Raw genomic sequence first — 27,674 nt, 5'->3', positions numbered from 1 at the left:
CTTCTGCAATTTGCTCAAGTTCATGTCCATTGAATCAGTGAACCCATGCAACCATCTCATCCTCTGTTGCCCTCTTCTCCTGCTTTCAATCTTTCCCAGCATCAGGGTCTTTACCAGTGAGTTGGCTGTTTGCACTAGGTGGCCAAATTATTGGAGCTTCAGCATCAGTCCTTTCATTGATCATTCAGGGTTGATTTCCTTTAAGATTGACTGGTTTGATCTCCTTACTGTCCAAGGGACTCTCAAGAGTCTTCTCCAGCACCACAGTTTGAAAGCATCAATTCTTAGGCACTCAGCTTCTTTATGGTCTAGTTCTCACATCCATACCTGATTACTGAAAAGACCATAGTCTTGACTATACAGACCTTTGTTGGCAAAATAATGTCTCTGCTTAAGTACAAACTCTTAAGCCTGCTTTTGACAGTCTGCTTCCCAGCTTTCCCTCACCGCTCAGCCCTGCCCACGCCTCAGGCTCTAGCTAAACCAGGTTGGTCCTGAGTCTCTGAGAACGCCATGTGCTCTGGGGCCTGTGTCTTTGTTTTTTTCACCTATCCGGATGGAATGCCAATCCTTTCCGCATAAAAAAAAAAATCCATCACTCACTTTTTGCTTCCTCTGTGAAGCTTAAATAATAAGACTGTTACAAGGAAGATGATGAAGATGCTGGAAATGGCTATTGTTTACTGGGTACATTTTCAGTCAGTTCTTTTACTACATCTCCTGAAATTGCTGTCCCTGTTTCACACACAGGAAATAGACTCCGAAGGTGGTACAGCCCTTGACCCAAACCTTGATGTCTGGGGTCGCATAGGCCTGGACAAGACTCCCAACTCAGCTCTTTCCTGGCTCTGTGACTTTGGAAAGTTAGGTAACCTACAGACACTTTAATTTAATTATCAGTAAAACATGAACAATAAAAACTACTTCAAGGAGTTGTTAAGGATTAAATGAGATGCTGGAAAGAAAGCATAGTGCTTGGCACACGGTAGGTGTTCAGTTAATGGCCAGTCACAAAGACCTTGCAGTTCCATATTCCATCCACTGGCCCACATTAAAGTCTACTTCCCTTGAAATGTGAGGTCCTAACCACCTAAACCTTCTGTTTATATCAACAAGAGTTTTCTGGCTAAAGTCATGTTATTTATTTATTTTTACTTTTTATTTTATATTGGAGTATAGTCTTTTAACAATGTTGTGATAGTTTCAGGAGAACAGGAAGGGACTGGGCCATACATATACATGCATCCATTCTCCCCCAAACTCCCCTCCCGTCCAGGCTGCCACATAACACTGAGCAGAGTGTCATGTGCTAGGACCTTGTTGGTTATTCATTTTGAACACAGCAGTGTGTATATGTCAATCTAAAACCCCCTAACTATCCCTTCCTTCCACCCTTCACCAACCCCGGAAATCATAAATTTGTTCTCTGAGTCTGCAAGTCTGTTTCTGTTTTGTAAGAAGTTCATTTGCATCATTTATTTTTAGATTCTGCATGCAGTGGATATCATATGATATTTCTCCTTCTCTGTCTGAGTTACTTCACTCAGTGTGACACTCTCTAGGTCCTTCCATGTTGCTGCAAATGGCATTATTTCATTCTTTTTAAATGCCATGCTATCTTGATCTACTTATGCTTGCCTAACCTCATCTGTTAGATTATAAGGGCTTCAGGACCAGGACTAGCTCCTGGGTTTCTCTATACTCCATGACTGAAGCCAGCACTTAGCAGATGTTCAATTAAGTGTTTAATAATTCATTAAATCTGAAAAAGGAGAGTAGGGAAAGAAAAGAAAAACGGTGAGAGAAGAAAATGAAGATAAAACCGTAGACATCTAAAGACTCATTTAATTATATAAAATTTTAGTGCCAGGCTTGGGGTAGGGAGGAAATGAGCGAGGCAGAAACTCCTGTGAGGTGAACAGGAAGTGAATAACAAGGACAGGAATGGGAAAAGAGGGGATAGAAAGTAGCGCAATGCCTGGGGGCAAACATTTGTATTTAGAAGGATGGCTCTTGGGCAATACTTAGTTACCCCTTTTCTTGAATTCAGTACCACAAGGATGATTGAAATGAGATGAAAAATTCACTATTAGTTCCCAAGTGCCTTAACCAACAAAACCTTACTGTTTGGAGGTGATGGTGATGGTTGAAGGGACTTTAAACTGATCCAAGGTTGCACATGCACCCTGATAAGGGGAAAGGCAGCATCCAGCCACAGTGTTAATCGGCATGGGTCACACAAAGGCCAAGAGGCAATCGCCAGCTCTGTTCTCCACAATGGGCATGTCCTGAGTGGGAGCTGGCATCTCAGGTTTGATCTATGGGCTTTAAAGAAGAGAGAGAAAAGGGAAAAGAGTCTAGCAAAATAGGGGAGGAGAAATTGCATTCCCCATCCTCCTTGTTCACCTTCTGAATCCCACCATCTGTTTAGGTTTGCTGGGAAGAGTCCCCTCCACCACTGCGTGAGGGCTGACTTGACCATCCTCCATATTCCTACAGCACTGGTTTCTACTTGGGGACAGGGTTCACCCCACACTATTTTGTATGAGAAAAATGAGAGAGAAAGACTCCATCCCCCTAAATCTGTGAACCCTTTGAGAGTAGGGCTCCATCGCGTTCATCTCTGCCCTACCTTAAGGGGCTTCACCCAGTGACTGGCGTCTTGTGCCTGGCATATAATGGGTGCCCCGTGGGTTTTTATTGGTCTAGTTCTCTTTGTGGAGGACTGCATAAGAGGAAAGGACTTGAAAGGGTACAGGAGGCCAGATAAGATGTCCCACTGCAGTGCTTTTTTCACACCCTGGGCCTCCCACATCTTATTGCCGATCACACAAGATTCTCTTGAACATTTTAGACCCATCTCCCTAACCAGATCCTTGAGACCACAGATCAGCTGACTTGGGCTCAATGGAGGTGCAAGTGAGTGCTAGATGATCGCTGGGTGAGTGGACACAACTTCACACACTGTTGATTGACTTAGGGCTCAGCAAGGGTTGCTTGAGGGTCATGGTCTTGCTCTTCAGACTCAGGAGCAAGTCCCTGGCTGCAGGACCTCCCATGCTCTCCTCAAACTTGCATTTGGCTCCATGCACCTTCCAAGCCAGATCCTTGAGGATCTTCAAGAGTGGTTCTCAGAGTCAGCCTCCTGAGGGAGATTTTAAAGTTCCTGGTATCCAGGTCACATTTCAGATCAATTAAATCAAAGTGTCTGGGATGAGAAGCTGACATCAGAGATTTTAAAAGATCCCCAGGCGATCCTAGGGCTGATAAGTTTTAGAACTACCTATTTGGGAAATGCATTTTTGTTATTGAAATTGAATAAGTCTCAGTAAACCAGAAAATTAAATTTAACAAGACAGCATAAATAGAGGTCCCATCATAGGACATTTATTAAAGAGTCAAAGAACTGGTGTGATGGCCACGATTTGTCCAGATGCTGCTGATGTTTGCAGACCACCCTGAGCAGTAGGCATCCCCTGGTACCTCCTCTTAGCACAGCTGTTTGCTCTTTCCCTGTGTGCTTATTCAACATTTGAATACTTGTTGCCATATTTCTCCCTTCCCATGAGTAACTCAAGAACAGGAGCTATGTCTTCATAAGCACACTGTCTGGACTGTGGTGAATAAGTGACAGATGTTTGTAACATAAATGTGTCCATGAATTCATTCATTCATTGATTCATTCATTCATTTACGTAAGCGTGTATTCACCAGATGCTGATAATGACACACAGAACGTTATTGCATTGGCAGAGAAGAGTAATTGATCAGGCAGAGAGAAAAGAGAATCGATCCCATGAAAAGACAGAAACAAAAGTAGGGAAGTAAAAGGTAAAGGAAAGAAAAGAGAAAAGAGTATACAATTATGTGATGTAGTGGTAACTTAGTCAGGCTGGGAGAATCAAATGTTTTTAATCAGAAGGACTTAAAAGTTAAGATCCCCTGGAGAAGGAAATGGCAATCCCTTCTGATATTCTTACCTGGAACATTCCATGGACAGAGGAGCCTGGTGGGCTACAGTCCACGGGGTTGCAAGGGTCGGACACGACTGAGCATGGAACACACAATAACATCTGTAAGTACTCTGTACTTTTCTTCCTGAATGAATACTTTTAGGGTACTCATCACAATTAAAATCCATTAATTACTATGGAATTATTTGCATCACCCCTCTCTTCTCCTCACAGGGGTTAACTCTAGAAGAGTTCCCACTCCTGGCCTTCCCCTCCCCATCCCCAGGGTCTAGCACCACATGACGCACCGTGAATGCTCAGCAAATACTCACCGAGTGATTCAGAGAATTGCTCAGTTTCAGTTCCCTCTTCTATTAAAAAAAATCATACGATTCTAACCTCAGGGTTCTTATGAGATATAACTTAGATAATATACATAAGCACCTGCTGCATCATAGGCATCCAACAATTGCTATTGCATTATTATTAGAAAAAAACAGTAAATACTAAATGCCTACTCTGTGCCAAACCCTGTGCTAAATGGTGGCCATACAAGGCATGTCGAAAGGGCAAGGAGACTGCCCCCTTTTAGAAAAACTGAGGATTTGAGGACCCCAGTGTCACCACCTCTCCCTAAGAGCCTCAGCAAACTCCAGCAGCTACTCACAACACCCTCGCTGGCCGCATCTCGAATTCCGAGTCCTGGAACCACTCAGACTGGCCTTCCGCTCCACCACCACCAGATGGCAGCACAGAGCCCGAGGACAGCTGGGCCCATGGCAGGCCAGGCGCTGTCAAAGCCCCGTGCAGGATCTCAGTCTGAGAAGAAGGGGACCCAACCTCTGCCCTTCTGGCCTTGATATGCTGGTTGGAGTTATAGTTAATGCTTTGGGATCGGCCCCTCCCTTTCCACGTCCAACGCCCAGAGTCTAGCCCCTCATCCTGGGGTCACCACATACCTACAATGTCCTTGGTCAGAATCCTTCTCAGAGCACCTTCCCCTCACCTCCGTTCCCTTACAGATCCCTTGCTTTTGTGAGGACTCAGAATGCCCTGTTTGGCTTTTAAGGGGTGCCTCCATCAAAGCTCACTTTCTCATGTCTTGTTATATGCCTCAACATGACCTGCGATTCAGCTCTCGTCCTCTCTGCCTTTGCTCACATCATTCTTTGTCCGAAAACTAAAAAAGTTAGTCACTCAGTCGTGTTCACGTCTGACTCTGAAATCCTTGGACTGTAGCCTGCCAGGCTCCTCTGTCTATGGAATTCTCCAGGGAAGAGTACTGGAGTGAATAGTATCCATGCTCATATTTGTTGTCCCACTTTTCTACCACCTCCTTGGAAATGAGCTGTGGGTTTAATTTTAGGAAATCTTCCAGATTGACACCGGATGATGGTTTACTCTTCTGTGTGCTCCATCAGCACTTCCTTTCCTGGTAACTGCTCTCTGGGTTTCAGGTTTGGGTTGACCTGTTTACATAATGGTTTATCAGCAATCTTCAGGTGTTTCCTGTCACCTAGCAAGGGAGGGCAAGAACGGGTCTTTCTCTTAAAAGAAAAACAAGTCCCTTCTCTCTGCCTAGTCTGTACCCTTGTATATAGGTTAACTTGCTTCAGTCGTGTCTGACTCTTTGCGGCCCTAAGGACTGTAGCGCGCCAGGCTCCTCTGTCCGTGGGATTCTCCAGGCAAGAATACTGGAGTGGGTTGCCAGGCCCTTCTCCAAGTCTGTACCCTTAAGAGCCCTTCATAGTCACGGATAGGCTGAAGGAGGAAAGGGGGAGGTCAGTGAGCAATGACAATGCCCAGGAGCCTGGACGTCAGGGTGACGCCTAGACTCAAGGGGAAGCCTTCGGGGCGGGTGCCAAGGCTCGCGAGGACTGGGGAGGGACAGATTGTTGACAGATGGTCAAAAAGCAAGGGAATCTGGTGCTGCACTAGGTCCAGGAGCCTCCCAAGAGCAGGGTTGTAATAGGAGGGCCGTGGGCTCTGACTCTGGGAAGAGGGGCATGGGGAACACTAGCCTTCACCATTTGAAAGGGTAGCAACTAAGTGCCGTCAGAAGTGATGGGGCGTCCTTAGGGTGAGGAGTGCAGGAGCATCATCAGGCAGGCGAGCGTCCAAGTGCAGGGGGAGCTATGGGAGGCAGGAGAGGCGCAGACATGGGGTGAGAGGAGGATGAGCAGAACCTTGTCGCAGGTGGAGGCCCTGGGGGGCTGCATTCCCTCCCAGGCTTCTGCCTCCTCCTTCCTCCTCTCCTCTGCTTTTTCTTTATTCTCCTCTCCTGCAACCAGAGCAGAGCACCAGTCTGTGGCCTGATGACAGCCACGGTGACTAAGAACTGCGAGAGAAATGCTGAACCCTCAGGGGCAGGGTGGGGCCCGCAGGGGGCCTGGCCACAGCACCTGCCTCCTGGGCATGCCCTTTCATCTGGAACCCTGTTCTCCGCTCACTGGCAGCTCTGTTCTTCCGAGTCCTTGCCATTTTCTAGATGCTGAAGTTTGACTGGGAGAGGCCTCAAGAGGCTGCTGGACCTAGCCCCAGCCTTAAGCCAGTTGAGATGGGGGCTGGTCTGAGTACAGGCAGCTGCAAAGTGGCAAAGACAAAATTAAAATTCATCTTGTGAATTTAATTTTAAGTCATTTGTGTGCAGATTCTCTTACTCTTCTTACCTGCGGGAGCTGCCATTTGTACAGATGTTTTGGTTCACTGAAGGCCCAGGTTACAAGTCCTTTTATTCTGCTGAATCTGTACTATGTATTCACCATGTGACCTTGGAAAAGGCACGGCACGTGCTCTGGGCCTCCTTCCCCCTCTAAACAATGAGGGATCGAACCACTGCGGTGGCTTGTCAGCTTTGTCAGGTGGAGCCCAGGACTTGGCAGAAGAGGCTGAGGGACCCTTGTGGGTAGAGGTTGGGAGAGTCTGAGTGGGCACGGTTCTGGCTCCACCCGGGTTTCCTCCTGAGCGGCTGCTCTTTGACCTTGGTTCTGCATAGGATTGTGGTTGGACTGAGGGTTCAGCTGCTAAAACTGTTCAAATTCATGGTCTTTCCTACTGCTGACACTGCACGAGCCTGATGCCATTGTGCTGTAAGTCACGTCCATGGTGCTGTGTCCCCATATGCAAGCCCCCGTCCGTGTGTATGCCTAAGCACTTGGGTGTGCACAGGCAGCTTCAGGACCTCTCTGCTCAGTGAAAAGCTGATGCTCTTTGGTGGTGCTTGTGATGCTATCTCAGAAATCTGCTTTGACTAAAGTGGTTTGATGGGCCGAGGGCTCAGGTTCCCCATAGTCACCTTGCTGATAAATTACATCCTGAGTCTAGTGACTGGGGAAGACAGGTTCCATAGCCAAAGGACAAAGCCCAGATCTGTATTTTGTCACCCTGCTGCACCAGCTGGAATCCCTTGTCGCTGGGCTAACAGCTGTGAGCAATCACCTGGCCACCAGGAAACCTCCCCAGCTGGGACCTTTCTGAGAGTCTGTGCCAGACGTACGACATCTGTGAGCCTGCTCGGGGGAGAATCCAGTTACTCGGCTCAGTTCCAGCCCCAGTGGTCATGGGGAAGAACCAGGAGGCAGAGTGAAAACAGAAAATGGGCTGCTTTGCTTTTCTCAGTTTCCAGCTCAGCTCATCAGATCTCCATTTCCCCGTTTCATAATGGAAGTTGGCAGGCAAGACTGGAACCAAAAGAGGCCCCTCATGGTGGCAGTTGGTGAAGCCCACCGCTCTCAGGTACGGATGGTTTGTTCCCTCTGACCCTCTGAGTTTTCATCTTTGACTCCTCCCTTTGGCTTCTGACCCATGGTGACTCCAGTCAGGCTTTTAGTCTGCACGTGGTATGTTTGGACAGTGAGTATCAGGCAATGGGGAGAATCTGAATGTAATGAGTCATAGAAAAGTCTCCCAAACACTGGGACAGAGGCACGGAGGAGGGTGGGGTTTGTTTCACAACTCAGCGAGATGGATTATTGGTGCCAAGGGCTCTCTTCTCTGAAGGGAAGTTTAGCCAAGTGTGGGTTTTACAGCCATGGGTGTGAGAGGGCTAACCCTGTGGCAGTCTCTGTAAGGACTGGAGTGATTGTTCAGGGCCATTCTGGAGAAGGGCTGGTGGCTGGGGGTGACACTCCCCAGAAGAGAGACAATGAACACTGGGGAGAGGGGCTAGGAACCCTTCACTAAACGTGAGGTGAATTGTCAACTGCCAAAGAAGTCAAGTGACTTTGGGTTCCATTCTTGGATGAATCTTGGTGGGGCAGAGAGCCAGCCTTGCTCTACATGGCAAAGACCATTCAGGGAAGGTAGGGCTCAGTTCCAAGCAGTGGATTTAGGGAGTCATGAGACTGGGCAGGAGTGAGTCTGGGGTCAGCATGGCAAAGGTCCAGCCAACCAACCAAGAGAGGATGCTTAAAAGGGTTGGGGTAGTGAAGAGGATAGGAGAAGAGTGATTTGGAATTCCTGCTGCTCCTGATGTCAGAACTGAGGCCATAGATGAAATAACAAGAAGAAAAATTCCAATTCACCAGAGCTAGATCTACATGATCATTTGAAGACAGCAAATCCCAGTGGCCAAGACCCTGGGCTTTAGAATAGCATTACAGTGAGCACCATCAGGAACCTGTTCTCAGATGTGGTTATAAGACCTATTCAGTGTTGGCCTGCACTGTGATTTTTAAAAAATTGTGTCAATAACCAAATGCAATTGGGAGATTATGCTTATAAATTTATACTTATAACCTCAGATCTGAAGATCTGATCACCTAGGTTCATATTCTAGCATGGAACAAGAAATGGAACTTGGGCGGCAGCTGCCTCCTCTGAATAAGGTAAATACACCCCAGACCATCACAGGTCCTACCTCCTTCCACTTTTCCTCCTGCGTAATTTCACTGATCTCTAGGCAGGGATGATAGTTCACAACCCTGTTCTAGTTAAGGACTCAGAGTGTGAGTCTTGGTCCAGCCACTTTTGAGCTATTCTAATCTTAGACAAGGAAATCCTCTTTTGTAAGCCAGAGCCTCATTATGTGAATCTGGGAATCATAACAGTACTTACTGGGAGAGTTAGAGAACTCCTGGAAAGCAGCTAGCCCAGAGTGTGGCACACAGCTAGAGCTCACCAACTCTGAGTTGCTTGGGAACTGTCCACCAGTGGAGGGGGGCAGTCTCACAAAGATCTGGGGGCTCCATCACCAACACCAGCCTTGCAGAAGCCAGGGACTGCAGAGGATGGAGAGGCCCCCCTGCGCCACACCACCCGAGAATCTCTGAAATGAATGGCCATGCACCAGTTCTTCTTGGACCTTTCCCAATGAGCAAGTCAATGGTGTTGGTTTAGGGCTGTCCTGGATGCTCACTGATATCAGATTTGATCTGGGGGGAAAATGTGAGGAGTAGGAAAGAATGTGTCACTTAAAGTAACTTGCACCCACTTGGGAGGCTGTAGTGCGCTCAGTGAAGCGGGTGTTCCAGCCCTAACTCACTGGCAGGTGGGAGTGTCTCCCCGCCACTTCCTTTTCTGTTGCAGAGTTGCTCTGTGCTCACTGGCAGCACTTCCTCCCTGGGTTGCTCATCAGCAAGTTCTGCAGGCAGCTGGACCCACCACCATCCCTCAACTCCGTGATAGAGCATTGGCACATTAGGACCTGCCTGGGCTTTGATTCTCCCCTTGCCCCCCGCCCCCGCCACTCCCCACCAACCCTAGGTGGGGTCTGGTTGGTGTGGATGCCCTTCTGGAAGTCTGGACCCAGCCTGATAAGAGACACTTTGGTAACTGGCTCCCACTGGGCTCCGAGAAGTCCCCTGTTGGAGCATGATCAAGTAACTAAGAGATTCCGTTCTGTATCCTAAACTTCCATGGATTTCCTGGCCCTGGGAGCTGAGTCTGCTTTATGGATTTGGGATGCTGAGGAAGGAGTGGACACATCCTTCTCAGAGAGGGATCAGAGGAGAGGAAACTGAGTCTAGAGGCTGTGAGCACAGAAGAACAAGGGAAGAAGGTACCTGGGCAGTAGATGGGAGAGAGAGAGAGAGAGAAATCAATGGGAGGCTATAGGAAGGCCGATTTTTGGGATCAAGGACAGTGGCTAAGATGACATGGGTGCCAAGAACTAGCAGGGGAAGTGAAATGAATTGAGTGAGCTGGGAAATTCAGGCTCTGAATCCGCTTCCCTCACTGCCTTTCCACTCCTCCATCCTCCACTCCCTCTCCCCTTTGGCATTCACTGTGGCCCTGACACCTAAATACTGCTACAGCCAGAGAGAATGGTCAGTAATCAGTCCTCTCATCTCAGCCTTAGGTAATGTTTCCATGCTGTATCTCCCTCTGGCTGGCCTGGAGAGAACGGAGCAGTAAGAGTCTGATGCTAATGCTGGTTCAGAGCCCAACCTCCTACAGAATCATCAGACCAAGCCCTGACTTGGCAGGCTGACTTATCCAGATGTCAGGGCTCAGGCTCTTTGGTTCCTACACTTGAGCTAATTGGTCTCTTTGGAGAAGCTTTTCAGCCTCTGCCCTCTGGGCACTTGTCCCAGGGGAGTGGTTCCTCTTTGGCCTTTGCATTAGGCCTCTATGGCTGCTGAGTATCATCACAAGTCTTGTCTGATGGCCTCTGGCTTGCATCTGGGAAGCTGGGAAGTAACTCAGACAGTGAGTCTAAATTAAATATTAGGTCTAAGAGACTTTCACATTTTTCATAGCGTGACCTCACTGGGGTATTTACTTGCTGTTCTCCTGGTTCTCCCAAATTAATAATTGATTAAATCCTGTTTTGACATTCATAGCTGATTTGCTTACATTCTACTGAACTGCACCTGTTCTGTGAGAGAGTAGGTGTGCGTCAGGAGGCTGGGAGAAGTTGGGGCAAACAACAGAAGCTTTAAAGGAGGTGTGTAGCTTGAGAACTGACTTTACACATGAAAATACAATTCAGTTCTAAAATTGTGGGTCATCTACTATATGATAAGCCCTAGATTAGACTCCAGAGGCAGAATAAAATCATGGAGAGTACTGCCTCCTCTCTGGAAACTTGTGTTGGGGAAGAAATAGCAGATATACAAACACCAGCTAAACTGCAGAATGCAACCCTGCTCCCCCATTGCAAGGCTCATAACACTCAAAATCACAATCACAATCAAATACACATCTGTGCATGTCAGGTCATACCTGTGAAGATCAGCCCAGAATGTGGTTTTGCTTTTTTGGCCATTAAAACCTAGGAGTAAACTCTCACCATTTAGAATCTGCTTTTCATTACACCATTGTGGTCAGAGGAACCAGAGGGCTGGGGTGAGAATCTGGGTGCCTCCATTCTAGCTTTGTGAATTTAAACATGTCATTGAACCTGTCTGTGTTTCAGTTTCCTCATCTGTGAAACATGAATTATGGTGCCAACTTTGCAGGGTTGCTGAGAGGTTTAAACAAGTTAAACAAATATGTGGCAGTGCTCAGAAGCTATGACCATTATTCCAAAGATCTCACTGCTTGCAGAGGATAGCTAACCATCTCATCCTCTGCTGTCCCCTTCTCCTTTTGCCTTCAATCTTTCCCAGCATCAGAGTCTTTTCCAATAAGTTGGCTCTTTGAATCAGGTGGCCAAAGTATTGGAGCTTCAGCTTCAGTATCAGTTCTTCCAATGAATATTCAGGAAAATTCAGGGTTGATTTCCTTTAGGATTGACTGGTTTGATCTCCCTGCTGTCCAAGGGACTCTCAAAAGTCTTCTCCAGCGCCACAATTTGAAAGCATCAATTTTTCAGCACTCAGCCTTCTTTACAATCCAACTCTCACATTGGTACATGACTACTGGAAAAATGATAGCTTTGGCTACATAGACCTTTGTCTGCAATGTGATGTCTCTGTCCATGGGGTTATCCAGGCAAGAATACTGGAGTGGGCTGCCATTTCCTTCTCCAGTGGACCACATTTTGTCAGAATTCTTCACTGTGATCCATCTCGGGTGGCCCTGCACAGCCTGGCTCATAGCTTCACTCAGTCGCCCAAGTCCCCTCGCCACAATGAGGCTGTGATCCATGAAGGGGAAAAACAGAGGAGAACATGATAGATACCTCAAAAATTTAAGAAGCCTCATTAAGTTGTCAGTAAGGGGATTGGAACCAAGATTGCCAGGAGAAATATAAATAACCTCAGATATGCAGATGACACCACCCTTATGGCAGAATGTGAAGAAGAACTAAAGAGCCTCTTGACGAAAGTAAAAGAGGAGAGTGAAAAAGTTGGCTTAAAGTTCAACATTCAGAAAACTAAGATCACGGCATCCAGTCCCATCACTTCATGGCAAATAGACGGGGAAACAGTGAAAACAGTGGCTGACTTTGTTTTGGGGGTCTCCAAAATCACTGCAGATGGTGATTGCAGTCATGAAATTAAAAGATGCTTACTCCTTGGAAGGAAAGTTATGACCAACCTAGACAGCATATTAAAAAGCAGAGACATTACTTTGCCAACAAAGGTCCATCTAGTGAAGGCTATGATTTTTCCAGTAGTCATGTATGGATGTGAGAGTTGGACTATAAAGAAAGCTGAGTGCTGAAGAATTGATGCTTTTGAACTGTGGTGTTGGAGAAGACTCTTGAGAGTCCCTTGGACTGCAGGGAGATCCAACCAGTCCATCCTAAAGGAGATCAGTCCTGGGTGTTCATTGGAAGGACTGATGTTGAAGCTGAAACTCCAGTACTTTGGCCACCTGACGTGAAGAGCAGACTCATTTGAGAAGACCCTGATGCTGGGAAAGATTGAGGGCAGGCAGAGAAGGGGACGACAGAGGATGAGATGGTTGGATGGCATCACTGACTCAATGGACATGAGTTTGAGTAAACTCCGGGAGTTGGTGATGGACAGGGAGGCCTGGCATGCTGCAGTCCATGGGGTCGCAAAGAGTTGGACACGACTGAGTGACTGAACTGAAGGGAGTTGGGAAAGACCTCACGTGTGTTAGAGGAGGTGTTGCAGGTATCAGGAACAGCAGTCATCAGAACGGAGAGGCAGGAAGGCTTGGGATGTGTTTGAGAATAGGGTAGTGGCTAGTTTGGTGGAGGCAAACTATGGTAAGAACAATTGATTCAGGCTACCAATGGAGAGATGAAATGCACAGATAGGTAGAGAGCCAGCTCTTCATCAACAGGCAGCAGAGGACCCCTGAGGGGTTTTGAATAGAGTAGTAATAAGAGAGATGTAAGGAGAATCTTCATACTTTAAAACTAGAATCCCATGGGTGAGGAGGATGGAGATATCTAAGATTGCAACACATTTTTCTAGCCGGGTGACTAAAGGTGGTATTTCCTAGAAATAAGGAGGACAGAAGGGGCTGATTCAGTGAGAGATGGTGAATGCTTTACCTGGACAGGTGGAATTGGAAGTGCCAATGAGTCATTCCAGGGGCTGCTCCTGGCAGACTGTTGAAAGTGGAGGAGCTTAAGAATGAGGCTAAGGATAGAGATATGGATTAGGGGGTTAGTCCAACGAGAGTAAACCCATGGAATGAACTTGATGACCTAGGAAGGGATTGGAGGAGAAGAAAAGAGGACTGAGGGCTGAACCTTGGAAATATAGCACTGAAGGGAAAGGCAGATGAAAAGGACCCATGAGGAAGATAAAAGAGGAATGATTAGCATCAAGGGAAGCAAGGCAGTTCAGTGTTGTCAAAGCCAAAAGATGGAGACATCAGGAGGGCAAGATCTTGAGAGAAAGCTACTTGAAAGCTCTGGTGACCCTTGAGCACCATCTGCGTAGGGGTTCTGGGACAGTGCACTATTGAGGGTCTAAGTAGTTTTTGGTTGTTGAAGGAAAAAGAGACTGAAGAATGAGGGAAAGCAAGGAGAAGGAGAGGATAGAGTCTGGAGAAGAGGCAGGTCAGAGGGGAAACTGGAGAGCCTTCATGGAACTAAAGGAAGAGATGAGCTGCTGGCTCATTCAGTCCTGCCTACCTTCCCAACATGCAAAGTTAAGATCAGAGAAGAGAACCAGAGCAAGATGCCAAGTGGTTGCCGGATGCCAAAATATTAAGAAGTTCATGTTAGTGGATGTTAGTGGCAGAAATGGAGAGAGGGCATATGTTAACTATCACCGAGAAAACAAACATGACACAAAACAGAATAGCTTGATTATGAACTGAACGTTAAATCAGTTAAAACATTTTAATATGAAACATTTATTCTTTTTTTAATGTTTTTTTTTTTTGTGTGTGTGTGTGTGGTAAAAGGCACATAATATAAAACATACCATTTTGACCACTTTTAACTGTACAGTTCAGTCACACTAAGTACATTCACATTGTGTGCAACTTTCACCATCATCCATCTCCTGAATTTTCAGTTTCCTAAACTAAAACTTGAGCAGAAAATGACAACCCACTCCAGTATTATTGCCTGTAAACTCCCATGGATGGAGGAACCTGGTGGGCTACAGTCTGTGGGGGCGCAAAGAGTCAGACATAACTGAAGAGGCTGAGAAGCAGAACTGAAACTCTGTCCTCGTTGAACACTAAGTCCCTGTTGCCCTTTCCACCTCCCCCACCAGCCCCTGGCACCTACCAATGTACTATGAAACATTTATTCTTGAGGAAAATAACTTGGACAGCATCAGTTATCTTCAATGTTGGGGAGGCAGAGGAAAGCAGTTCATGTTTCCCTAACCCCACTGTTTACCAGCTCTGTGAGTTCTGTGAGTCACCCACCCATCTTTGGCTCAGGGTCTCACCTCTGTAGTAGGGATTGAAGGAGTTATTGAGGAATCTGAATGCATGAGAGTTATTATCCCAGTGCCTTGCACATGGTAAGTAGGTGCTCGGTAAATATTAGTTATTGTTACTGTGAGCTTTTCTTGGCAGTCTGTTAGTTAATGCAGTCTTGGAGGGAGCAGTTTGGCAGTTGTAGCCCTGTGATTTAGCTGGTCAGATGCTCAAACACTTGCCCTGGATTAATAAATGCAGCTGATGAAGAAGTGAAAGACTGTGTGGGACTAAACAAAAGATAAAAGGGAAGAGAAAGGAGAGATTTGGGAAATAACAGAATACATTGTGTGAGTGTGTGTGTGTGTGTGTAGGGAAAGATGATAAGACTAAGGAGTATTTTAAGCAGCATTTTATGTCTGGTAGAAATGGGTCACTTAATGATATAAATGAGCTTATTTACAAAGCAGAAACAGACTCACAGACTGGGAGAACTAGTTCATGGTTGCCGGAGGGGAAGGGATAGTCAGGGAGTTTGAGATGGACATGTACACACTGCTATATTTAAAATGGATAACCAACAAGAACCTACTGCATAGCAAATGGAACTCCACTCCATGTTGTGTGGCAGCCTGGGTGGGAGGGGAGTTTGGGGGAGAACGGATACATGCATATGTATGGCTGAGTCCCTTTGATGTTCACTTGAAACTGTCACAATGCTGTTTGTTAATCAGTTATACCCCAATACAGAAGAAAAAGTTTAAAAATAGAAAATAGAAAAAAAGAAATGGATCATTTCAACCATTTCATGGTTGACTTAGTACAGGAAACCCACAGCTTATGGCTTCATAACTTGAAGCTGTGAATACTGGTGTTCTTCATCAACTTCCCCAGTTGAACCTGCAAATATACAATCTAAAACCACATATTTCCCTCAATTTGACTTTGCAACCATGTCTACCTAATTAATGAGTATCTATCCTGTCCCTTACCCCCACCACTGCAACTGCCACTGTAAGAAATGTGAGGAATATTGAGAGATGCAAAAGATTGGGTGCACAGTTCAAATTCATGGTCTACCTTCTTTGAGTCTCAGTTCTGAGAGAGTTAATTCTTAGATAGGTTGAAAAGAAGTCCAGGGTCCCCAGGGAGAAGAAAGGGGTCTGGGCCTCTCCAGGAGGAGAAATGGACAAGCATTTTTTTTTTTTTCTACTTTAGTCACATTAGACAGTCACATTTTTCTCTTAGTCACATTAGACATTATTTTCTTTAAGCCCAGAGCTAATGATTACACAACACAACAACTCATCTTGATCCAGGGTATTTTTTTACTTAAGCTCTGTACTAATGATTATATAATAACAAATGTATCTTGCTTGAGGACATGTTTCTCCTTCTTAACGGGAACCTTCTGATTAATCTTGTTATCTTAAGAGGTATGTTGTGGGAGTAGGTCTAGTAAGACCTTCCTATTGTGAGTTCTAATCTTAATTTAAGATATAGGTTGTGGAAGTGGGTTTGGTAAAAGTGTATTAAGAACTGATAAAGCTAGTGAGTGGGGCACTCTCTGGCCCCTTTCTGACGTCTGTCATAACTCTTCTTTGTCCTTTTTCACTGTAATAAAGCTTCTGCCACACAAAAGTTCTGAGTGATCAAGCCTGGTCCCTGGTCCCAAAGCTAAATCTTTGTTCACCATAGGCCATCAGTTCTATCCTCTGGATGAAGACCTGATACGTACCACGTTGAATGCCTGTGGCCTTACTGAACTTACTTCCCCAACTGTTCAGCTCTCCAAGAAGAGCATCCTGGAACATGATGATCAAGTGTGCCTTTATCTCATGGAGAACATTCCCTCTCGTCCATCATATTTTTCCATTCTGAGGAGGCCCTGACTCTGCCTGGAGGGCAGTTTCTCTCTGGCAATGCTTTTCCCTTCAGCCACCACGTCAGCTTTCTTGAGCCCTGTCCAAGGCTTATGAAGCTTGTGCTTGAGATCTGACCAGTGGGGAGGCTGATACTGTACTCCAGATGTATGTGTTATGGCTCAATGTTCTGCCAAGTGATCAGTGGATTATCTGGGGCCAGTTTTTAATTCCTGCCTGATTCTCTCCTAACCCTGTACTTCCCTGGTAGTTCAGATGGTAAAGAGTCTGCCTGCAGTGCGGGAGACCTGGGTTCAATTCCTATGTTGGGAAGATCCCCTGGAGAAGGAAATGGCAACCGACTTCAGTATTCTTGCCTGGAAAATCTCATGGACAGAGGAGCCTAGCGGGCTATAGTCCATGGGGTCTCAAAGAGTTTGACACGACTGAGCGACTCATGCTTTCCCTCCTAACCAACTTCCCATTGCTGTCTTTTGCAGAGTGCATGGGGGGAAATGCAGTCTCACTTAAAAATTATCCCAAATATCTGCTAGTAGCCGCTACTACAATATATGTCTGTCACACACTTGTGCTTGTGCTCATTCGCTAAGTCATATCCGACTCTTTGTGACCCTGTGGACGGTAGCCCGCCAAACCCCTCTGTCCATGTGATTTCCCAGGCAAGAATACTGTGGTGGGTTGCCATTTCCTTCTCCAGGGGAATCTTCCTGATCCAGGGGTTGAATCGTGTTTCCTGCTTGGCCGGCAGATTCTTTACCATTGAGCCACTTGGGAAGCCTGTGTCATGCATTACAAATTCCTAAATTTATTTTTGGACAGTCTTCTATTTATCTCCAGCCTGACTCTCTTCTGTTAGCAGAAATAGTGTAAAGTGCTGTGTGTATCCACATGTACATGTCTCTCTCTCTTTTCTCTCTCTCTCACCACACACACACACACACACACAGATGAATTTCAAAAAGCACAAGTGTTAATTAATGGGGATAGAACATTGTTCAAGCTGTCACAATGTGTGATGAAGACACTGAAAGTGCTGTAAACCATCAGCGTTAATTCCATTCTCCAGGAGAGATGGAAAATTCTTGTATTCAGGGGACCTTAATTACTTCTGTCTGAGTTGCACACCAGGTTTTGTGGGCTGCTGCAGGGTTGGGTAGTCCCAGCTTGCTGAGGCTGCCCCCATGTATCAAATGAGATAATGCAAGCATACTTGGTGTCCTGTAAAGTGCTGAAGAAGGGTTATCCTTTCACCCTAGTTTCCCTTAATATTTTGAATTTGTTACATGTGAATTCATCTAAGGTATTCTAGAAACTTCCCTGGTGGCTCAAATGGTAAAGAATCTGCCTGCAATGCAGGAGATCTGGGTTCAATCCCTGGGTCAGAAAGATCCCCTGGAGAAGGAAATGGCAACCCACTTTAGTATTCTTTTTTTTTCCCCCCCAGTATTCTTGCCTGGAGAATTCCATAGACAGAGGAGCTTTGGTGGGCTATAGTCTACAGGGTCACAAAGAGTAGGTATGAGTGGGTAACATTCTGAATGGTTCTGACATTTCTTGATCTGCCCAGAATCAATCAGCAATGCTAAAGTGAGGGGTGGGCATGAATAATAGTGATCCCAGAAGCAATATATTAAAATATGCACAGAGATCATGGGGGATAATTCCTAGGAGCATGCCAGGAGAATCCCTACCTCCTTGTGAGAGTTGTCTATCCATAAATCAAAAGCCACATTGTTTGGTGGCCTTTATGGCTCAGCCACGCTGCAAAGCTGATGACAAAGATTTGCCTTCACCAGGTTCCTTAATCTTTGAGGAAGGGCAATACCTTGTGAAGCCCAGTTCTGCTTCCCAGCTCATCACTCGATTTGAAACTCGTCCTTCTGAGCTTTCATTCCATTTGCGATCACATGTCATCCAGACTTCCTCTATATCTTTTCTTTATTTACTATTCCTTGGTCTTCCCCACTCTTTGAAAACCGAGGGATGGTTGAGTTGCCGTGGCAACCTCCTACCCCCACCGCTTCTCTTTTCTCAACAATTTTTCTACATTTTAATAAAATCAGTATTTATAGTGTACAAAGCTTCATTCCCCTTCACTGCAACTCTTCAAGGGAGGTTTCCTGTCTGACCAGAATACTAATGATGACTAAAACCTGGCTTTCCAGTGAGGCTGCAAGGAGGCCCTACAGAGTGATCAGATTTGTGTTTGTGTTCAGGATCGTTTGTGTTCAGGATCAGGATTTGACTTGTAAACATGAAGGATCACAGTTGACAGAGCTGCAAACCCATCCTTGGAAAATATACCGTGCTGGATACATATAAAATACATGTTGGATATGTCTGGAGGGGAGGAGGCATGAAGCGAGGTGTTCTTACCTTTGCTGTGTTGACAGAGGGAACGGAACCCCAGGGCCAACCTGGAAGAGCCGGGAGGTAGCATGAACTTGGGGAAACCCAAGGGCTTCATCACGTCCTAGTCTATGAGATCTTGGTGTTCTCACACTATGTACACTGTAGAGCTGCTGTGAGGGGCAGAGATGACATACTCCTGGCGTTTGGTGGTATTATAGCCTCAGGGTTAGGTGTCTAGGCTCTGGAAGCGGCCTCAGATGCCAGCTCTGACACTGTGTGATTTTATGACCAGAGATAAATTATTCAACCTCTTCATGCCTCAGTTTTCTGATCTCTAAAACAGGGATTATAATGATAGAACCTACGTTTTAGGGTGGTTTTGAGGATTCAGTAAGTTAAATAGGTATCGGCTTTGCCTGATAAAGCTGTTGTCATTTGTTCTTGGCATTTGATAAATGAGAACTACTAACCAGTTTATCAAGGTCCAAGACTAGCGCAAACCTGGGTTTTATCAAGGATTAACAGCCTTTGAGGGACAGGCTTGGTGGAGAGCTTTGGTAGGATTCATTTAGTAACAAAATGAAATGCTTTGACTTCATTGAGAAGTAGAATCTGATTCTAAACAGAAAAATGTAGTAGCTCTCCAATACTTAGGATTCAATAATGATAAGATTCGTTTTATACACACACACACACACACACACACACACACACACACACACACAGACACAAGATGAGCTAGTTTAGCTTAAGTCTAATTTGAACTGAAGATACTGTTTATCCTTTCTGATAGTTCGCAGGTGCAATGTCTCAGTGAGATTATATAGTAGCACTGATAATACTGCTTCTGAAACTTTCATGGGTATGTGAATCACTTAAGGATTTTATTAAAATTCAGATTCTAATTTAGTAGGTTTGGGTAGAGCCTGAGATTCTGCATTTCTAACAAGCTCTTAGGCGATGCTGTCGCTGCAAGTACCTGGAGACCAGTATGTAGCAAAATAGTGAGGCCAGCTCTTCCAAGACACCTTGAAACCAAGGTATGGGTTTAGAGGAAAGGGTTCTTCCATTTCCTATTCAGATACAAAGCTGGAATTACCCAATAATAACAGAACTGGGCCCTCATGAGGGAAAGAGATTGAGAGTGACCAGTGGAAGCTTGAAGCCTCTTTTTTTCTGAGGCCTTTCTGACAAAGGAAGTCAGGTAAAGCTATATTCAACTGTTAGGCTTTTTGCCTGGCTGCATTTTGTAAGGGGCTTTCTCTTGCTTTACAAGTGTGTGATTATTAGTGTTTCTTTTCTTGAAGTGTTTTCAGAATTCAATAAAGCTCATCGTTTTTAGGATTCTTTTTTCAGTATTTGATTTATTCAGGATATTTTGAAGAGATGATTGTTGGACCAAATCTCAAGTGAAATTGAGCCAACTAAAGACATAATTATTAAAATATTAACTTGAAAATTCAATTCCTGCTTAAAAGCATTGCTTTCTGGCAATGTCTTATTTCAGTCTAAACTTGCATAAACAAACAAACAAAAAAACCCCCAACACCTCAAAACAAAACTCTTGACATGTTTTTAACAACAAACAACAATGGTGACATGTAACAGCTGCAAGCTCACGTCTGAATTACCAGTAGAGGAATTAAAGGTCCGTGTTATAAGATGAGGGGTTTAGCAGCTTTATAAGATGAATCAGCCAGTGACTCACAATTACAAGTTGTGTGATTTAAAAACCCCAGTGGTTGTGAGCTTCTTTTTGGAGAATTGGCAATCTTCAAAGAAATGTGATGTCAGAAAAAGAAACAGGAAATACACTTTAAATTCTAGACTGACCATGATTCAAAAGAGCATGGTAAGACATCTCCGTATGCTCATTTCATTGGAAAAGATGTCTCAACTGGATTCAGGCTTCTAGTCACGTAATATTCCCCTTTATTGAAAGGCAGTTTTGTATCCTACAGCAGACAGGCATTTCTCCTAGGTTATTACACAAGGTCTGCATCATTCTCAAAAAGACCCACAGATCAAGATCAACTGACACCAGTTAAGGGGAATTTGGCTTTTTAGTGGCAACTTGAACCATTGCAGATGCCTATTCAATCAACTAGTAACAACTCAGATGTGAGATGGACAATACGGCAGAGATGGACAAGAATATATATTTTAAAATGCAAAGTTTTTAAGCAGCGTTGAATGTTAGAAGTCTTTTCAAAGAAAACCACAGAGTAGGATTCCAGATTAAGGTCTCCTCAGCTGGCAGATAACTTCTGGGAAAAATGAAATAGAGGTTTACCATAACAGAGCTCTCATCCTTAAAGGAGGAGAGCTCTGTTCCTTCCAAGCTAGTGGGAACCGTTTACAGTAGCAGCCTTATAGTTTGTAATTAAATAAATCACCAGGTGACATTAATTATACCTTCTTCTTTGGCTCCCTAAATTCCTTTTTAATAGACCTGAAAGAATTGCAATGATTAATATGGATTAAGAGCCATTTGCAACTTTTAGACCCAGTATTTTATTTTCTAATAAATCTATATTCTTTCCCTCTTATTGCAGGTAGAAAAATCCATATTTTCAAATTTTTTTAAGGAGTTTTCTTAGAATTACCAGTAACCAAAATCTTATACTATGTTAGTCAATGGTTCTTGGCAATTATAATGATCTAAAGTTTGATATCTCTTGTATGCTAATTTCTCACAGATTCCACAAGGATAAAAGAATGCATGCAAATTTTTGAACTGGGAGTCATTTTGACTGAGGATTTATAGAGATATCAACAGGCAAATTCTCTTCAATTTAAACACAAGAACTTTTGTCCAAATGAAATACTTCAAAGGATTGGAGATTGAAGTAACCCTTTGATGAAACCTAAAAACTATTGGAAATATTTAAATACTGAGGTTAAAATTACATTGGAGATAAAATCTGATTTCCTGTTTCTAAGTCTAAAAGCTTCCAATAAGGACCCTGGAGTTTCTTGGAATAATACACAGATCTTCTAAGACAGCAACTGGATGAGGTAAGTGTTGTTGACTTGAAAGTACAGATTAATTTCTTCAACACTACTCATATGTTTCAAAATTAAGAGAAAATTTCCAAGAGTGAGACATATTTGGGGTTTTATTGAATCCAAAATATTTTTAAGTACTCCAATAGCTTGAAAAGTTTTTTTAAGGTTTTCCACTGCTAAGACAGCTATCTAGTTTCCATGGAGTAAATTTGTTTTATGAATCTAGTATTGAGAGCCTTTAAACTCTGGTACATCAACATGTAGCAGCTTTTGCAACTTGTGAAAGATAAGATGCTGGCTGCAAGTGGCTGCAGGAAATAAGGCTTGATGAGAAAGTAGCAATGCCTGTCTTATTTCCTGAAGGTCCTTGGACAGAGCCAATTATTCTTTTCAACTTTCTCATAGTAGCCATGTCTACTTGGCATAGAACTTGATACCATGCCATATCCATAGGCTTTCTCATTTTTCACTACTTCTATAAGGTCTTTGAGTGCAGAAGTTGTGTCTTTTTGGTGTCCTATTTATTCAACAAATGTTTATTGAGCTTCCACTAAAAACTGGGCACTGTATTATAATTACAATAATGACTAGGGCAGCGCTCAAGTTGCTCACAGTTTTGCAAAGGAGACAGAAGAGTAGACTGTTATATTTTGTTATATTTTCTTTGAACAAAGGGCTATTTAGGATACATCAGAGGGTTACTTAGCTGATTTCTACCTCAAGGTGACATCATCTAAACTTGAAAGATAGTTAGCCATCACCCAGCTGAGGAGAAAAATGTAGATGGTTGGAGAAGGGGGCAAAAAAAAAAAAAAAAAAAAGCTGTGGGCAGAGGAAGCAAGCAAATGTGAAGGTATGTAGAAGAGAGAGCATGTTACATACGAGGAATTCATAATAATTCAAGGTGACTGGAACAGAGCGTACCTGTTGGAGAGTGACAAGGGATGAAGTTAGAAAGGTCAACCAAAAAAAAAAAAAAAAACACAAAGGTCAACCAAGCTAGATTATGAAAAGCCTTGGATGTCATACTAAAAAGTTTAGGCTTAATTCTAAAAGGATAAAGGAGGAGTCACTGAAGTATTTTAGCCAGGAAAATCACTAGCATATTTGTGATTTACATAGATCATTTTTGCTGTAGTACAAAAGTTTACAAGGCTACTGCAGCAAAATAGGCAAGAAACGACTAGAGATTGAAACAATTCAGAGGAGGAGGCGGGGAAGGAAGTTGTTTCAAGAATTTATTGGTCACAAGGAGTGAGAAGGAGAAGTCTGAGATTAGAAGATTTCCAGATTTCTAAATGGTAGTATTAAGGAGAAATGGTTCCTTTCTCTCAGATAAGAAACATAGTTAGGGTAGGATGTGGTGCTGAGTGCAGGAAATGAGTCATTCCGGGTTGGCCATGTTGAGTTTGAAGTACCTTGGATAGTCTCAAGATCACCTAGTATGATGTTTCTAGTGGGGAGATTGTTATGAAAAAGATAAATTGTCTATGTGGTCAGGAAATCCTGTGAAGCTGGCTAACAAAATCCTGACTTTTTGGAAGGTTATGGAAGAATCTCATAGATCTCAACAGCAGGGGGTAGAGTTGAGGCTCCCACATACTAGAAATTTGTCTGTAGCTACTGTTCATCTTTCACCGAGGCAGTGTGGTTGTTCTGCTTCATTTCTGCTTCATTCTCTAAGCTTCTCTAGCAGATTTAGCTATTACTTCACCCGAACATGGATTACATGGATCTAGGGTTGTCACGAGGCTGACCTTGGCTCAACTCCATATGACTTAGAACTCTGCCTACTTGTTTCTACCTCTAAGTCTCCAAGTCTCAGTTATGAATTCCAGTGAGAGAGAATCTGATTGACTTGCTTTGGGTTAGGTGACCACATGTGGACAGAGGATGGGTTTATGTGGGTTCTAGTGCTGTCCCTTCTAGACTGTGGATTCTAAGAATGGAATGTGAGCAGGTAGGAAATGATGGGTTGAGAAGACAGGCAGCTGGAGTACAGTAAGAAGAATATTCAGTACATAATTTTGAAAGTGTTCGTCACTCAGTTGTGTCTGACTCTTTGTGACTCCATGGACTGTAGCCCACCGTGGAATTCTACAGGCAAGAATTCTGGAGTGGGTTGCCATTCTCTTCTCCAGGGGATCTTCCTGACCCAGGGATTGAACCCTGGTCTCCTGCATTGAAGGCAGATTCTTTACCATCTGACCCACCAGGGAAGCCTGCATAAGTCTGAGCTGGAGATAAAGATTTGGGGAAGTAGTTAAAACCAAAGTATTGGTTGATATTACCTGGGGAAAGTTCAGACTTTTAGATCTTTATTTTTAGATCAAGATGGAAAAAAGAACCTTGGGGAACAGCAGTGTTTAAGAAGCAACAAGAGGAAAATAAGTCAGTGGTAGAGACAAAGAAAAGAAGGGCAGTGCTACAAAAACCAAGAAAAAGGAAGAGACCCACAGGGTCAAACCCTACAGAGGCTGAGTAAGATGAGAACGGAAGAATGACAAGGAAACAAGTAGTGAGGAAATATCCAGTGAGAGGTGGAGATAGAAGCCAGATTACAATGGGATGACATGAGTAGAACGTCAAATAAATGAGAGTTGAAGGAGTAGAGACAATTTCTTTTTTAAAAAATTTGGCTTTGAGTGGAATGGGGAAAATAAGGCTGAAGATGGATTTATGGTCCAGGAAACTTTTATATACTAATCAAGTCTCCCCAGGTTCTGGGCTGGGGACATATCAAGGACAGAGCCAAGACAGTCAATGTTTGATGAAGGCAAATCAGGAGGGGGTTGAATAAGATGAACCAGAGCTCCAGAGACTGGGACAATTTTCCACTGAAGTGACAGGGGAAATGGCATATCAGGGGCTGTGATGTGTGTGTTACTGACAATCTAAGGGGGTAGTCAGTAACTATTCTTGAATAATAAATGAATAGATGTGTGGAGTGGTGACTGAGCCAGTTTGCAGAACTTAGGACTCCATTTCTCTGGGGTCTCACTTTAAGGCAAGAGAATTGGGTGGTAAAGGCAGGCTGAGGCAGGGCTCGGCTTGCCAGCTTGAATGCTGAGAGACAAACACGGTGGAAAGGCTTTTCTCCTGTTCTTCAAGGTACCCTGATGGAGGGAGGTGTGGGGGAAGTTCAAGAGGGAGGGGGCATATGTGTACCTGTGGCTGATTCATGTTGATGTTTGGCGGAAACCAGCACAATACTGTAAAGCATTTATTCTTCCATTAAAAATAAAGAAAAAAGATACCCGATGGCAACCCCTTCAGTTACCTCACTTCTCAAGGAAGCCAAAACTTGGGATAGCAGGGACCTTGAGGGCTAGGGATTATGGTTGTGAAAAACAACCTTGGTTTAGGGGTCAGGAAACCCTAGATTCTAGTCACTTTCTGAAATTTACTGACCACATGAGCTCACACAAATTGTGTAACTATGTATCTAGTTTCTTTATTTGTAGCAAGTATGTGATGTGACCTTCTCTGCTCATTTTAGAGTACAGATTTCACAAAATGCTTTCAAATATACGTCCACGTGTATGTATTATAAATATTGTAAAGCACAGTGCAGCTATAAGGCCCCATGAATTCATACTCCAGGCATTCTGAGAGTGTGGCTTGCTTGTGCAGAGTCCCCATGGCGCTAATTCTAAGCATCCAGGACTGTGGGCCAGGTTCCTTCTTGGCAGCTACATGTATCGAGAGCTTGGCCTGACTAAGAGTGTAGAGCATTCCCGCTGGCACAGAAAGTGCCTGGAGGGAGAAGCATATTAAAATCACAAACTCATTACTTTCTCAAGATTAGGACACATAAAATTCAAACAGCTTTATAAACTGCCTCCAGAAATTGTAAGGCAAAAATTAACTCTGCCTCAAACTTAACATCCGCGTTATGAATGCCACTTCCCTCTCTCTCCTAATTATGTCCACCTCCGTCACCATAAATCAAAAGACAACAGAAGCATTTCCCTCTGCAGAGTCCCCCAGCTTCTCTATAGGAATGAAAGAAAACTAAAGGCATAGGTATATTTATCATCTTTTAGCTCAGTTTCTGGATTCCTATTATGTCCTCTGAGTACCTTCCATCATTGCTGGTAGATTCAGATCATGTGGAAGTAACTGCTGGTTTTCATGGCTGGCAGAACACGTATAAATTAAACTAGTAATACCTGGCAGCTACGTCTCGCTAACACTGCAAAGGTTAACGAGATAGCGCTTGTCAATCAACTTGTGTTCTTCATCTTCATCTAAAAGTATTTATTATGCCAAACTGGACCAGACGTGAGTGAGGGACTGTGCCGTGTACACACAGTTCCCTGTCAATGGTGTGTTTTGAAATCAGATTTCTGGGTTCTTTATTTCGTTCCTTCTCTGCGGCTTCATTTCCAAAACAATGACTTCACTGACCTTAAATTGTAAAAGCCAGTATCGTCACCAGAGGTTTTAGTTCTTCATTTGGCCTTTTCTCCTACCCTTTTTTCTACCATGACTCAAGTTATCAGATATCACTTGGAGTGAACAAAGAAGGATTGTTTTAAAAACAAAATAATGTAACCCATTTGGGCTGTGATTAATGGAACTTATAAAGAAATGATAAATGGATGTTAGGGAGAGAAAGGCTCAGTATCGATAAAGGTTACAATACAAAAGAGAGGGCCCTAATCCATAGGAGATGTACAGCTATAAATCTATGTAGAGATTTGTTTCTGTCGAAGTCCACCAGAAACGTGACAATTCTCCTGGATGAAGGCATGCTTCAAAGAGGATGGCTGTAATCCATTGGAAACCACCTGCATTTCTTAATTCATCCTGTAAATGTTTGCAAAAGACTTTTAAGATTTGGCTCCTTAAAATGAAATACTTACAAATTATGGCTCATGGAGTCCACAACCAAAGCTGCACGGCCAGAAAGCTTAAAAACAGCTATTTCTCATATCAGCTGGAGACTGAGAAAAATATGTTTTGTTCTTTTCTCTAATAGCTAATTACTACATGTGTAAGACAGCATAAATCTGTAATTTTTTTTTAAGACAAAGTAAAATTTCAGATGGAAACAAGAGGGCCTCTGTTTTGGTGATGTAGCATTTGTTGACATTCCAAAAGCACACACACATTTGAATAGCTAGCTGCTATTAGAAAAATGATTTAGGATCAACATGGCTAAGTACAAAATAAGAACAATGGGTATATAAATGCTGATTCAGAGAAATTATAGTGTGTCATGGTGGAAAAAATATTGGACTTACATACATGATACTTTTTTACTTATGGGAAACAAAATGATCTTATTTCACACTTGACAGTTCTAGATCTAAATAATGAGAATCCTAACCTATAAACTCAGGAATGCATTACCCACTAGACTCTAAGTTCTTTGAGAGCAGGGTCCCCTTCTTCTTCACACTTACATCCTCTCATAGTGCTTTGAACAGCGGGGTGCACATAATTGATCCTTAATATATATTCTGCATGAAATGATGTACATTTGCTTTCTCACTTTGCCCTCATATAACTGACAGAATGTGCCAAGGCACAGACATGACATTTTTTTCTCCCTTGAGATGTTTCTGGGCCTCCAACAGTGTACAGTTGGCAGCAATAAAGGAAGCCTAACAATGTTGGCATTCGAAAGACCTGCTGAGTGTAACGCACAGAAGTGTCACTACAGTCACGTGAGAGGAGTCTGCAGAGCTGTCCAAAGGTAGCCGACACTCGAACTGCTGATAATAGCTCAGCTTTGGTGTTTCTTATTCAGAAAAAAAAAAAGAAAAAGAAAAGAGAAATGAAA

At 43.8% G+C, this 27,674-nt stretch overlaps 1 long non-coding RNA gene across 1 annotated transcript in view; it reads left to right on the top strand.

Annotated features, from left to right (window-relative positions):
- The first annotated feature begins 7,309 nt into the window (after positions 1-7,309).
- LOC122677524 overlaps positions 7,310-27,674 on the top strand; it is a 44,015-nt gene continuing 23,650 nt past the window's right edge. Inside the window, exons 1-2 of the long non-coding RNA XR_006335824.1 lie at positions 7,310-7,688; positions 21,574-21,892. This is a non-coding gene — a long non-coding RNA (uncharacterized LOC122677524). The remainder of the gene's footprint in view (positions 7,689-21,573; positions 21,893-27,674) is intronic.

The sequence above is a fragment of the Cervus elaphus genome, chromosome 20 (assembly GCF_910594005.1).
Source record: "Cervus elaphus chromosome 20, mCerEla1.1, whole genome shotgun sequence".
Lineage (NCBI taxonomy): Eukaryota > Metazoa > Chordata > Mammalia > Artiodactyla > Cervidae > Cervus > Cervus elaphus.
This window is presented reverse-complemented; position numbering and strand designations above follow the sequence as displayed.